The following is a 15613-nucleotide window of genomic DNA, read 5'->3' as shown; positions in this document are numbered from 1 at the left end:
ACCCTGTGTAATAAGGCATCTAACCCTACAGAACTAGGGCTTTGTCCTTTGGAAAATTTAACCCGATGATTCTCTGGATTCAAAGGCATCAGGGCACGGTGCAACAGTGGGATGAGTGCGAGACTGGACACCGGTGGATGAGCAACGATTCGCACTCGAACTGCCCCACCCCATTAACAGCAGCATCCAGCTGCAGGACCACGTCACTTCTCCCTCCCTCATCGTCCTTCACACCTGCCTCCCCCCACCCCCCGGGAGACTGGACAATCCTCTAGAAAACTAAGTGTCCCAGAGACATTCCCATATACACTGACCATCTATCACCTACAGGAAAGTTCACACTGAACTTACAGCCGAGGACAGCCAAGGATCAGGTTGGAGGAGAGCCTCCCACATGGGAGAGTGGAGGAAACCAAACAGGTAAATCCAAGGAACTCAGACACAGTGAGGAAGCTGAAGGTTTCACAGCAATCTAGAGGTTCCCTACAATGGCCCAGAGAGGTATTTTATTTGGCCAGCACAGTTATTTTTAAAATAAAATAAATCCACACAATAATCTGTGTTTTTAACTTGTCCTGAAAAATCAAAAGATCTGGCAATCCCACACTCATATGGTAACCGCGTGTCTGGAGCCAGGAGCGAGCGCAAGGACGATGTGGGCCAAGGGTGTGAGCCCGGACAATCTTCTGAGCAGAGGGGTCAGAGCTCTTACTGGATTCACAAATGGCTCTGGACCCAAGAAGGGGTGAAGAGCCTTGAAACAGCCCATCTCTCTTCCTTTCCCAACAGTTTATCACCCTCTAAGTGGTTTGCCCTCTGCTCCTCCCACATCTGTAGTTTGGCCCAGAGCCGCATTTCACTCCTTTAATCTCTGTCAGTCACTTCCTCAGGCCCTTAATCACCTTTATGACTCTTCCAAATTCCGCCAGCCTGCCCAAATCCAACGTGAATTTCTCTGGGAAAACGTAACACACTTTAGAATTACTAAGCAAGAGTGCACTTAAAAGCTTTTAGAAGGAACACTCAAGATTTGACATGTTAAATCAACTTCTCACAGGCAGCTGCCAGTTCAGGAGGGAGAAACCCAGGGCACTCCAGGGAATGTGAGGAACGGGAGTCTCGCACATGGATATTCCCTGTCATTTCTTGTGCATTGAAACCATACAGCTCGATGGGTCAAGAGCGGTCTGCTCTTGCAGCCATCTGAAATATCCTGGAGAAACAAGGAAGAATCAAAGGTACCCACAGCTCAGAACACATGACTACTACCATCTCTGACCTGATTAGAAAAACAGTTAAAATACCCCCCCACACACACACTGGTCCTATGCATAAACTTGTCATCAGCCAAGCCTGCTCCGCCCAACCCCACGGATTCTGCAAGTCATACGAAAACATCAGACAATTTGCTCTGACTGGAGGTAATCACAATACATGAATAAATTCTGGCCAAATCAGAATAAATTTAAATTCCTCTCAAAGCTCTTCAAGAGACAGAAAAGGCTGCCCTTCAGACATACTTCTCCTGGGCTAATAAACTGGATTATTCTGTTTATCACAAGCCAAAGGTAACTGGGTAGGTAGGCAGACTGATAAAGGTTCTTTCTCAAACTGCTTCGCTGTAGGGTTTCCTCTTTGAAAAGTGTTTTGTTTTGAATGTCCAGAGTTTTGGTCCACACAACTCTCCCCAAGTTCCCAGACGCAGAGGAGGAAGGCTGGAGCCTTGGGCTCAAACAGAATTTCAGTCAATTCTCTGGGGAAACACTGGGAACCTGGAAGGAGCATCGTCCTGGGGAGAGTGCTGGCCCAGGACTGTGGGAGGAAGCCCTTCGCCTGACCGTCTTCCAGCATTGCCCTCTGTGGGATGGGACCTCAGCAGGAAGCCTATATTCCGGATGTAGTTCTAGAACTTTCCATGTGGGCAGCTTGAGTTTCTCGCCCTACCTGAGAATGTTGCTAGGAAATCTTAAGAGATAACAGTTTAGAGAAAGTTCTGCAGCATCTGAAAAATGTGCCTAGCACCAGCAGATGACCATTAGGGTCTCCCACGACTACCAGCCCAAAAGTCTCTAATGCCTATTTTTGTTACTCCGGGGATTTTTCTGGAGTTGCTTTTCTTCACTCACCCTTGGGGTTGTTCACAATTGGGGTTTCATGGGAATGGCTCCAACAGCCACAGCTCTGGCCTGACAGTCCAAAGCTCAGAGGGTCTTCAACATCTGGGGTCCTCTTGCCTGGGCCTTCCAAGTAACACCACCTCCCTACTTGAATTCCTCCAAAAATTTTCCATTGCGCCTCAGAGAAAGAGAAAACTCCTTTAACACAGCCTGGACTAGCCCCCTGTCCCTGGTGCTCTATCAGCTCAGGTCACACTGACCTTCTTTCTGATGTTTATGTCTGTGATGCCCACCACAGAACCTGTGGCTGTGGTGTCCCCAACCTAGAAAGGTGCCCCCCTGTTCCCTCTCGTGCTTAACTTTTACCTGTCCTTTCTGTTTCCATTCAAGGAGCCACTGTACCTGGAAAGCCTTCTCCAACCTGTCTCACTCATTTAACTGCATCTAATAAAGGCTCGGGGGCAATGCACATTCCCTTCTCCTAGCTCTGAACATGTTGCAACTGTGCGTTTGCTGGTTCATTACATGACTAGCGTCTGTCCCACACTGGATTTTAAGCCCTGTGAGAGAAGAGACCATGTCTGTGTTTGCTCACCTGTTAGACCAGCTCTGGTGCGGACTAGAGGCTTAATAAGTTAGTAGATGGATGCGAAGATGAAGGATGAACAACCTCGGTAGTCACCCTATTCTCCCACATTTTCTCCTTTGCTCTTGTTTTCCTCTGCTGAGAAGGTCCTCCGAAGCATGGGCCCTAGTTTCCTGAACAGTACTGAGGGGTGCAGGTGCCAACTAGGAGTGAGGTAGAGTTGGCACCTCCTGGGATACAGCTTCACCAAGGTGAAAAGGAGATGGGAGTGAGGCCAGCAGATAAATCCACCCTCCTCTCTCTCTCCTAGGAACTGTTTCAGGGGGTGGCCCCCAGCACTCCTGGGAAAGTGCTGAGCCAAGGGAAGCAGCTGCTGAGAGATAGGCGTGGTTCTTCACAGCTTGGGAACTGGGAACAGTGTCAGCCAGTTCAGTAAAGCGGTGGGCGGATCTTCCCTCCTCCTGCCGCTTTTCTCTCTCACCCTCACCATCCTGGGCCTGCCTCTTCCAAATCAGTTGTCGACACCTTAATCCTTCTCTCACACCCTGAAGTCTTGAGCATCCAGGCTGCTATCCTATGATGACTCCTAAAGAGAGAAACTGCACCTACAGCCCAAGCACAGAGAACTGGGAGCGAAGCTTCTCACCAACTGTCGAATCAGTGAACGAAGCTATTGTGATCATGGCCTGGGCTTGAGAAGGGAGTTCGCCGTCCCTCCACTGAATTCTGAGCTAGTCGAGCCCCAGCATCAGCGGTACTGATTTTACTTTTGAGATGCCCACTTTAAAACCATATTTCTCAACATTTTTGGATGATGGACCTCTTAGGGAACCTGATGAAAGCCCAGAACCCTCCTCCCAGACAGAGGCACCCACACATCAGTTTGCCCTCGCGTGAGGGGTCCTCAGAACCCTGGAGCCCACACTGACTGCATGTCAGGAAATGCTGCTTCAGAGAAACAGGCACTGGGGGGGGGGAGGAGCACACCGAATGGACAGGAACAAGGAAGGCAACAGGAGCCACGTTTCCTAAGCGGCAGGTGAAGGGACCACTAACTCTTAAAGGAAAACAGGAAATGAAGGCTGGTGTAGTTAGAGGCATATCAAGTGGAAGAGGAATTAGACGTTTGTTCCTGTGAAATGTCCTCTCTTGGGGGTGACGTCTCTGATTCCCTGGGCAGGCCTGGCTGCCCCTGCTCTGTGTTCCTGTAGCACCATGAGTACACTGCAGTTCAAACCCATAAACCACTAGGCCTTCGATCTAAAGGGCCAGGCAGGGACTCCACTATCACTTGAAATGTCAAAAAAGAGGGGGGAATGCTGAGAGACTCCACCCACCCCCCTTGCTTTGTAAAAATTATTCCCAGCTCATGGGCCACATAAAAACTGGTGCTGGGCTGGCTTTGGACCAGAGGCCACAGTTTGCCATCCCTGCAGGAGACTGCGACCCCTGGTCAGTCCATCTCCACCCTCCCAGACTTCAAGCCCGAGTCACACCTGATTTCACTCTGGGGTCTCAGTTGTGACACAGTGCTGGGTACACAGTCAAAGCTAATACATGCATGAACAAGTCCTGCTCATCTTCCAGACCTGGGCTTGGGCGACTCCTCCACAAAGGCCTCCTTCCTCCCCAGTCTGAGCTGATTTTGCCTGCCCTGTAGTGCCTGCTCACTGCTCTTTGGCACCTAGGTATGCTGCATCCTGGGGCTGTCCTCCAGCTCAAGTGACTTAACGCGAGCAGCTTACACAGAAAACCAGAGAATTCACCCTTGCCAATTTTCAGGTTGGTTTTCTTCCTTACGTGAAATAACCACTCACTATGGATTTCCACCAGCTAGCCTTTCAAAAGTCCTATCAAAATCGGGGATAGCTCCAAGGAACCTGTTCAATATTCTTGTGCACACCTTAGCGTTTTAAGTAGCTATAAAGCAGTTGAGAAAACAATTAAACTCTGTGGGTGTTATTTACTGCACCTCGTGATCATTCCTTCTTTAGGCTCCTCCAAAGACGCACAACTGGGTGGAGAGACGTGGGTTTACAAACTACCAGGACTGAAACAACTTTCTGTCACCCGCAGTGGATTGTCCTTGACATTTTGGGGGCTGAGGATGGGGCGATCTCAGAAGACATCATTTTGCAACTTCAGAAGTCAGATCTCTAAGATCAGCGAATGGCACAGCCACAACTCGGTGGTGTGGGCATGGTTTCCCTCGCGTCCTAGCACAGAAAGACCAAGAGAACCCGTGAATCTCCCTTGAATGTCCTCGCAGGATAAAGACCTTGGCATTTATGTTCCTCCAAACAAGCTGGAGTTAAAATTTACAAAGCACCCTGGCCGGTGTGGCTCAGCAGGTTGCAGCATCATCTCGTATACCAAAAGGCTGGGGGTTCGATTCCTTGTCAAGGCACATACCTAGGCTGCAAATCTGATACCCCATGGGGTGCATATGGGGTATGCAGGAAATGTTTCTCACATCACTGTCTCTCTCTCTTTCTTCCTCTCTCTCTAAAATCAATAAGCATCATTTTAATTTTTTTAAATTTACATACCAATAATGAAGAGGTTTGGCAGAAAAACAACGGGAATTAAAATGTATAAGTCTCCTTGTCTCAAAGGGGGAAAGCTAACAATTATACTTTGCTGGGAAATAAATTTAAAATAATTATTTAAAAAATGTAGTCTATAAATTTAATGTGGTGTCCTATGGTGTCCCCAGGACAAATAAAGAACAATAGGTAAAAATCATGGGAATCTGAATAAATGCACACGTTGGCTTATCACTAACGTATCACTAACGTATCACCGGCTCACTAACTGTGACAAATGGTCCACGCTGATATGAAATGTCAGCAGTGAAACTGGCCCTGGGGTATATGGGCACCCTCTGTACTATCCTGTCATCTTTGCAAAAAATCTAGAACTAAAGTAAAAAGTTTAGTAATTTTTTAAAAAACATGTAGTCCCTGAAGAATTTTATTTTAAAATTTTAATCAGTCCAAGAGAATGCAGTAAATAAGAAAAGTGTCCTTTGAGGGTAGGGATTGGAAATCACATACACAACAAACAAAAAAGTTGCAAAATTAAGGGTTGAGTGTTAAGGATACAGTATCTCTTGTGTGCCTAATTAAACATTGAGCTGCCACCTTTCAACCCCATTCTCTTAACTTTTTTCACTCATATCCCAGGCAGCTTATCAGTGATCCTGATTCAATCAACCAGTTTCAGAAATATTAACTGAGCCCAGGGATAAGACCCTCAGTACGTGCTATGGGGCCACACTGCCAGAAAAAGCAAGGGTCTTCCTCAGCTGTGGCTCCAGATCTCACACGGGACCTGCAGACTGTAGGTGCTTAACACACATGTCTGGAGATCGCCGGGGCGATGCCCTGGCTATGAACTCACCTGGGGAGCTCTTACCGAAGTCCAATCTCAGAGCCACTGCAACAGAGGTTCTAATTTAATTGGCCTTGGGGGGAAGCCAAAATATCAGCATCTTTTTTTAAAAAGCTCTCCGGGGGGTTCTACCATGTGGAGGGCGCGTCCATGAGGTGAACTCCAGCAGACGTGCCTGAATGCTAGGAAGCCAATTCACTGTTACAGCAGAACAGGTGTGGGAATTTCAAACCATTACCATTTCCTCTCCCTCCAGCAGCGACTAATCTTGTCTCCAGCAGCTGAAATGTGTAGAGTAGTCTGCTCTGAAGAGTAAAGAATGTAAGGAGGGAGGAGTGGAGTCATGTAGCCACCAAGGTCCATTAGATGGTTGCTAAGAAAATGTTCATTATGAATTCAGAGAGCGTTTTTAGTCCTCACAGAGGGAAGATGTATTCCGGAGAGAACTTTAAAAAAATGTGTCGACCCTCTCTCAACAATTTATAGAACAACTAGACAGAATGTCAGCAAGAATACAGAAGAATATAAAAGAATAATACCATCAACTAGCAGAATCTAATAGACATATATAGAACACCCCAAAATGGCAGAATACACATTCTTTTCCATTGCTCATGGAGCACAGACCATGAGAGACCATATCGTGGGCTATAAAACAACCTCCACAAATTTACAAGAATTTGTATCAACCAAAGTATATTCTCCAACCACAATGAATCAAACTAGAAATCACTGTCAAAAAGATAACAGGAAATTCTCCAAACCCTTGGAAACGAAACAATACACTTCCAAATAATCTATGGGTCAAAGACAAAGTCTTAAAGAAACTTTAAAACTCTATTTAACTGAATGAAAACGAAAATACAATGTATCAAAATATGTGTTGTAGAACACAAGATAAAGCAGTGCCGAGTGAAGTTTATAGCACTAAATGCAAACATTAGGAAGGAAGAGATGTCTCAAATGAGTAACCTAAGCTCCCACCTCAAGATTTTAGAAAAAAGAAGAGTACCATAAATCCAAAGCAAGCAGAAGGAAGGGAAGAATAAAGCTAAGGGCAGAAACCACACAGAGACCCGTGAGAGGACACTGTGTGACCAAAGGCAGGGACTGGAGTGATGCAGCTGCAGACCAAGGACACCAAAGACTGCCAGCAAACCACCAGACGCTAAGACACAAGAAAGGATTCCCTGCAGGCGTCAGAGGGCGCACAGCCCTGCCAGGACTGTGAGACAATAAGTTACTATTGTTGTGAGCCACCCACTTAATGGTACTTTATTACAGCAGCCCTAGAAAGCAAAAGCAGCTCCCAGTTAAGTGGAGGGAGGGGGCAGGGAGAGCAGGGGGAGAACAAGAAAAAACCTGATTAATCCAGAGAAGGCAGAAATTATTTTTTGAAATAGCAAAAGGAAAGGTTTTATATAACCAGTACAAAACAACGCAGCAGAAATACAGCATCAAATATACCAATAACTCAAAACTACAGACATATAAAACCCTACTCTCAATGAATAGAACTCACATCTTTTTAAGCTCAAGAAACATTTACAAAATGATTGATGCCCCAGGTGTCCAAGAAATCTCAACAAATTTCAAAGAACCACAGTCATACAGACAACATCCCCCGATAAAAACGAGACACTGTTGATCTCTGCCGTCAGCTCCCTCCAGGAGAAAGGCACATTCGACCACAGAGACACTGCGCTTCTTCCTTCCCCTGCAAACACGAGAGCGCGCGGGCGCGCGGGCTGTCAGGGCCTGAAAGGACAGTGCTGGCCAGGGTGGGAGTGTAAACTGATATAATTTGGAAATTTCTGTCCAATTTAAAATACATATTCCCCTTGCACCACCGGTCCATTGCTAGGAATTTTTCCTATAGACACACTTATGAATGTGCAGAAAGAAATGTGTGCAAGGATTTTCATACAGTAGTGATTATTACAGCAAAAGCTACAAAAACCTTACTGTCCATCAAGGTGAAAATGACTGAACTGTCTCCCCAGGTAACTGAATGTTAACGAGAACGAGGCAACCCCATATTTACTGACACGGAAGAGCTCCAAGATCTGCACGATGCGAAACGGTGTGTACCAGCATGCTCACGATCACCAATGCGGTTTCTAGAGGACAGGTGTCTGCATTCTGGAAACACACCAGGAACCTGCTAACAGTTATTTACTCAAGAGAAGCAGTGCCCAGACAGAGAAAACTTACTGTAACTTAGTGTCTTTTTGTAATATATCTACATTTTTACCATGTTCATGTATTACTACTACTCAAATAATAACTAGACAAAAGCCTCTAATCGCTTTATTTATTCATTTAAAATACAGCATCAAAAATAAAATGAGGTCTCTAGGGATAAGTCTAATAAACTGCAGAAAATCCAAATTCCTTTGCACATTCCCCTGGAATTCCTTTACTGACAAACTGTTAGGGCGAACATGCCCGTGCAGTTAAACAAGCAAACACGTCCAACAAGGTTTTCAAGAGCTGCACTATCCCACCGGTACCTGTACAGGTTCTCAGTCAAAAACTGCAGAGCGGAAACACTACTAACAAATGGGAGACTGCTTCCTTTTACCGCAAACCAACTCGAGGAATCCTGGCTAGCTCTCGGACCTCTCTCCCTCCCTACTCCCAAAGGGACACCCCAAGCTCATTCTGGCCCAGCCTCAGGAATGCGGCACGTGCTACACTAGTTTCCTAGAATGCTCCTCCCCCGGCCCCCACCATCCAGCACCCTTCCTATAAGCCCCCACCAGGCGGTCACATGGCTTACTCCCTGGATTCACCCAGATCTCTACCCCACATCACTTGTTCAGAAAGTCCTCACCTGACTAGCTAATCTAAAACAGTACTACCCTCCCAGTCCCTTGCTACCTCCTCACACTGGCTTATTTTATTTTATTTTTTACCACTTTTCACTGCCTGGCATGATTTACCTTGCTTAGTTACTTGCTCCCCACACTAGAAGGTAAGCCCCGTTAGGGGAGGGTTTACTGCTATCCATTAGCACTTAATAGTACACAGTAGGCACTAAGTAAATGTTTGTCACATAAATCAAATAAAATTTGCATTTGGAAAAATCAATAGCATAGTTTTCCTGTATGTTTTGGTCAAACGCCATCTAACGTGAAAGTCATTTTATTATTCAGAGACACAAGAAATCGGCCTCCCGACATGCGCAGCCCCGTGAATGAGAGCGTCCTGCAGAAAACAGCCCAGTGCCCGTGCCGCCAGCGGGGCTTCTGCCCAGCAAGCCGCTGCCACGTTTACCTGGTTCGAGGAGCCTGAAGTAAGTTATCTTATTAAACTGCAGGGGTTTTTTTTCTCTTTCTTTTATGCCTAACAGATGATCAAAGATAGGGCAAATGAAGAAACGTTCTCTCTGGAGAAAGAGCAGACTCAAGAACAGAGAAAGAACTGGTACCATGACGCTGACTTTGGTAAAATTCACCAGGCTAACTAACATGTTACAGGTTGAGGCCAGCACTTATTTCCTTGGTCATCCAATCACATGAGTTAGGACAGCGTGAGGAATAAAAGCCCATCGTGTTCTAAAAGCAAGGACAAGTTTAAAGAAGTTACATGATCTAAGCCAGAGATTTTCAATGGGTGTGCCGCAAGAATGTTTAAAACATGCGTACCTGACTATTTAGTCAAGGACACTGACTTCTTTTCCCGTAGACTGTCAAATTTTAAAAAATGACAACAGCCGACACAACAACAGCCGTCCCTTGTGATGCCTGGTCTTCAGCTGTAAATATGTAAGTCACGTGACAGAGCTGCGTCTCCCTGGTCACGTCTCCTGATAAGCTTGTGTCTGACTGGTTCAGTCTTAGTACCAGAAGTCCTTTTGCACAGTATAGGCACCTGACTTTTTTAAACGTCACTTTGGAGCACAAAGAGTTGGTATTATTACTATTTTTTTTGTAAATCAATCAAAATTATACCTATTTTTTGTCAGATTGGCAAAATATATATATATATATATTTTTTTTTTGGTGTGCTGCAGAATTTTAGGAATTATTATTCTGTGTGCCACGAGATGAGAAATGTTGAAAATCACTGATCTAAGCATACGGAGGGATATGGGCCCTCCCGGCCCAGCAGGTGCGAGTCAGATCTAGCTTAGGCCCTGAGGGGCAAGCATTCAGCTGCCGCCTCCCTCAGGGACAACCCCAAACCCTGTCAAAGGCAGCTCTCTGCTGGACTTCTCTCACTCACTGTCTCTAGGCCTTGCTAACCAGAGAAATGGCCTAGATCGGAGAATCACAGGGACAGAGAGAAGTCTCTCTACCCAGGCACCCCCACTTTGGTGATTTAAGGGAGCCCCACACCCTGTTAAGCCTTGAGTCACAGGCTCACTAATCATCCTGGTCTCCCCAACTCTGAAAGAGAAGTCGGTGTTAGCTCTGTGGCACCAAGCCAAATGCTCCATGGTCTTCCACCAAATATAAAACAACCTGTCCAGTTCCTGCCACAGCCGCAGGGCTCCCTGGGGGCAGGTTATACACGTTTGTGAGTTAGCACACAGCCGAGTCTCAGCCCAATAAACTGTTTCTGGAATCCAATTCCACTAACGAAAATAACTGCCTAGTATTAAGACAAATGTGTGTATTTGTACACACACTGTATACACACATATACACATGCATACATATACTATGCACATAAACACACACATATGCCCACTCTACTCCCCACCCACGGGTTTTTCCAGTCTCTAGTCAGGAAGTTCTTCATGTAGTCTAACCTAACTCCTCCTTGAATCAAGATGACTTATATTTCTCCTGTTTTCACTAGAAAGGAGAAGAGTTCATAAATACTGTCCATCTTATATATCTTCAAATATTAAGGGCCCCTCTCTGACCTTCTCTACTCTAGAATAAGTGAGTTCTCTTCTGGAAGTCCATGGCAATCATCCAATATATTCATTGTCCCCTTAATCTTGAAATACTGTTACATTTGAATCAGCGATAAAAATAGTTACACTGCTGAAAGTTCTGCTCCTCTAATATTTACATCTGCCCAATTACTACACCTCTTTGCTTGTTATATTTTAAACAGCACAGAGTGAAAAAACAATGGCTTTTTCGAGCATCTGTCACCACTGACCCCGGGTTACCTTGGCAGAGCATGCTTACAGCATTTACCTAAGATTAGTAAGTGCTCCAATGACAGTATTACAAGAGGGGGCAGGAACAGTGTCAGCCTAATGAGGTGGCAGATTATATCTGATGGTCTCCATATGAAAATCAGGGCAGGCTAGGCTGTGTGCCAATCAAGTCACCAAAGGCCCTTCAGCCTGGGACAACAGCAGCCTTTGTCTACACCTGAGAGGAAAATGAGCTGCGTCCTTTCTAGTGCTAATAAGTTTAGTGGAGACGGGTTATGTTCCATGGGAAAGGCCGGGCTCTCCCCTTCTAGGGCAAGCATCCAAAGCAAGGGGCCAGAAACCATTCCTTCCCGAGCTGGAGCTCATACCACTCTGGGGAATGCCCACACTGTGTCCTTGAGCTCAGAATCGCCAGCACATTTCACAGTGCTTGACACAGAATAGGGGCTCCATGTGTGTTTACTGAATACATGAATGAATGAGTAAATAAAGATTTACATTTGCTTATAAACCGCCAAAGAGAGAAGTATCCCGGCGTACACAGTTCTCCTGTGGGAATAAGAGAGAAAAGAACACTGCTCCAGAGGATACAGAACCGCCGCCAACATTGTCTTGGAAAATGCTGAGCACATGCTTCCATGGGTTTTTAAAGTCTTCTGCTGAAAACCCACGCAATAGGCCAGCAAAAGCCAGTGATCTTTGTGGTATTTATGAGGTGAAAAGATCTGTTGTTCACATGTGGATTTTCCCACCCACACCTGCTTATGGGGCAAAGATCAAGATCCGTAGCTTCTTCTGTGCAACCTTAACAGCCAACACGAACGCACCATGGAGTCTGGTACGGTAGCACTGGCTGCTGAGCCTGGAGCAAGCGACCAGCCACTCCCCTGGCAGAGCATCCCCGCAGTGGTTCACGTGGTTTGGAAATGCAGCCACGGTTTCACAGCAAGTGGTCAAGGTCCCACTTGCTAACGATGTACAACTAATTTGAGACTTAGCTTTTCCTTCCCTGGGTACATAGTTAGCAGTGACAGGAGAGTCTTCATATATTCAAACAGGGGTGCAAAGAATAGCAGAGAGAACATAACTTGGAGTTTTTTTCAAAAATTAATTGAATATAATCACATACTCTCTCAACCTGGAGGGAAGAAGCCCTACTAGCATGTCCTTGCTTCTAAGCAGGATAACAGAAACTAGAGAAAGCAATAAGTCTTCTAAATTTTGGAATTTAATGGTATTTTAAAGAATGAAAAGCCTGAAAACTCCAAAGTCAGCCAGGCTGCAATGAGGCAGATCATCTTACTTGCTCTTAGAGGCGGGTCACTGACAGATGTCCCAAAGCACCTGCAGAAAGCTTGTATGGAAGTCTAAGATACTTATTCCCTATTCCCAGCAACCCCACTTCCAGGAATCTATCATAAGGACCTGTTTGTGGAATGTGTACGTATTGTTTATGAAAGAAAAGTGAAAATCTAAATGTCGATGAACAGAAATTTGATTAAATTAATCATGGCGTTCTTCAAGAATTGTAATGATTATTTTGCTCTTGCACACACAGACAGTTGTTGAGCATCTGCTGTGCTGAACCTGGTTAAGGTGGCTGAGTTACATTACAAAAAGTATACAGAAAAATCCTTGGTACTCTTGAGTATATATTTTAGATGTAACATTTTAAAATAAACTGTTAATGGGAAATCCCAAAATGGCTACATACTTTTGAAATATAGACATACATGTATCTACAAGATGTGTATTTTGTATGTACAGGTGATACCAGATGTGCATTTAAACAAAGCCCTGGCGGGTCCCCTACACGCAAATGGGAAGCCACTGGAGCACCTTTAAAATAAAAAATAACACCAGCCTGAGTTTTGGAGCACACTTACGTGGACTCAATACTAGCTTTGATATATACACTAACTTCATAATCTCAATAATTTAAATACTTAACCTCGCTTATCCAGTTCCCCCTTTTTTAACTGACAGAATTACTATAAGCATTCAAAGAAAAAGAAAAATATCTAAAATTCCTTACAAGATGCTTGGAAAACAGTAGATGCCCAGTGAACATCTGTTTCCTGCCCTTTCTCCTCAGTCTGCCGTGGGATTCAGAACCCTGAACCACTCTACTAATGGTTAAGCCTTTCTCTACTAATTGGGTATCCAACGTAAAAGAAAATACATCATTTAAGAACACTTAAAAATAATAGTCATTATTACTGTTGTTAGGTCAAGAGAGTTTTAATTGTCCTCTGTCTCTCAGCCCATACACACACAGCGAAACTCAATCAGTCTTCTCTCCTTCACCAGCTACACCTTTGTACTTCATCATGCTGTTCCCTCTTCACAGAAGAAGCTGGTTAGAATGATTTTTAATGAAGCAGATATCTATTAGCTTATTCTCACCTGTACTCTTAAGTCCACATTAGTTTCCACAAATAATCCTTTTCTCATAAAGCCTTCACAAGTTGGCAAGGGGAAATTTTTCTGCAGAATTTGGAGGGCCCACGCCCTGCTAGGGGTGCTGGAACCCTCAATTGACTGCGGCGTCCTCACAATTCGTTTTCTCTGGGCTGTTTTCCCTTAGTTTACACACTTCGCTTAATGCCTTAGCCTGCAAGCACAGTAAAATCTATTAGATAGTTACAATCATGAAAACAAAATCCAGTGGCATAAAATAGGCTGTCTGGTGGACATATTGCCATCTGGGCAAGTGATGTTCCAATAGAGAATCTGCTACTGCAGAAGCTAATGAAGACCCAGATTGCCCAGGTGCCGGAGTTGCCTCCAGCTGCAAGGTTCTGCAAAAAGCCACATCCTTTCATTTAGTCCAGGATGAGAGTAGCTTATGAAGTACTGAAAATAACATTTCTTGAAATTCACTGTCTTTGTATTTCATCAGATAATTTCAAGAACTTAACATCAAGAAAAAAATGGATCTTTTGAAGTAATGCTGTTTAATCTAATCAACATATGAGAACTGTGTAATCAAGATATTTTTCTTTTTGCTTTGGTTACCAGTTCAGAACCAAATATAAATCTTAAACCCATTCATTCATTCATTCATTCATATTTAATAAACATACGTGGAGCCCCTATCACATGTCAGGCACCATGCCAAGTGCTGGTACTTCAGAGCTCAAGGACACGGAATCAGCTTTCCAGGAAGCCATGGACAGGTACTGAATGTACAGGCGGCCGTTACTATGACTGAGGTACACATAGGGTATTCTGAGCGCTCAGCAGAAGAGTACCTCACTCCACCCGGACAGGGGTAGGGGAGGTGGCAGGAGATGGCAGGAGATGGCAGATGATTAAGGATTCCCTAAGACTAGTATGATATCAGCTGTGGTTTTTGGTAAATTATCTCTCACTTGATTTCTGATGTTTCTGATTCTTTCTATGAAAATATTTCAAACTTTCATTGAAAAAAATGGGAAAACACATATTTATTTAGTCATACATATGCATATTTAACTATACACACAAGACTCACTAAACAATATCCTTTTAACCTAAAGAACCCTCAAAACTTACAAAACACAGCTTACAACGGGGGTATTCCAAGGGGCCCTGTGAAAATAATCAGACATATCTGGAAGTAATCTGCTTTGAAGAGGGGATGCTTCCCATGCCTCCAAAATAACTTTGGTGTAAAAATATTAAGGTATCCTCTATTAATTTAGCATATTCTTAACCTTTTCTGTTTACCGCTGTTCACGCCAGCGTGCCAAGCCCGAAGACCTAGATCCAGTAGCTCCGGTAGACAGGAACTGACAGCAGAGATTAACGACCTGGCTCCTTGATGGATCCTGGCTCACTTCCAGGCTTGGCTAGTGCAAAGCCACTGCATTCCTTTGCCTCCTCCTCTACCCACATTTCCCTCCACCACATCGCGCAGTGGGAGAGAATGGGGTTGCTGGCATCATTTCAAGTTATATCATTGATTCAAATCTATCCTTAAGCAAACCTGCTTTTATTCCAGAAGAGCATTCTCTAGTTATTTACATTGCAGGGGCAGTAAAAAAATAAAATAAAAAAATTCTACATTTATGTAGCATTCCCACCCCCAAAGGAATAGTTTTACAAGCCTACAAATACCTTAGAAGCAATAATGAGTTTGGGGGGTTGGAGTCTTTTCTGTGGCTTTCTAAAAAAACCCCTCAGAATTCCATGCAGTAGAAATATATTGAATTTGACACTTAATAATAACAACAACTGCTATAATAAAGGATGTTGTGTGCATAATTCTCAGTTAACAGTAACTACTTTGAAAATCTATGGTAAAAATAATAACATCCTGCTTATAAATTGAAATTGGCAAGGAAAGCAAGCTGTGCCTTCAGGGAAGAGCTGCAGGGAGGGGCAGGTTGCATCCTCGCGTTCCCTCTTCAG

At 44.5% G+C, this 15613-nt stretch overlaps 1 protein-coding gene and 1 pseudogene across 3 annotated transcripts in view; one reads left to right on the top strand and one right to left on the bottom strand.

Moving 5' to 3' along the window:
• LYPD6B (LY6/PLAUR domain containing 6B) overlaps nt 1-15613 on the bottom strand; it is a 164058-nt gene that overhangs the window by 68041 nt on the left and 80404 nt on the right. The gene's annotated exons all lie outside the window — the stretch shown is intronic.
• Nucleotides 14333-15613, top strand: part of LOC112313125 (small ribosomal subunit protein eS1 pseudogene) — a 43837-nt pseudogene continuing 42556 nt past the window's right edge.

Source organism: Desmodus rotundus, chromosome 2, assembly GCF_022682495.2.
Source record: "Desmodus rotundus isolate HL8 chromosome 2, HLdesRot8A.1, whole genome shotgun sequence".
Lineage (NCBI taxonomy): Eukaryota > Metazoa > Chordata > Mammalia > Chiroptera > Phyllostomidae > Desmodus > Desmodus rotundus.
This window is presented reverse-complemented; position numbering and strand designations above follow the sequence as displayed.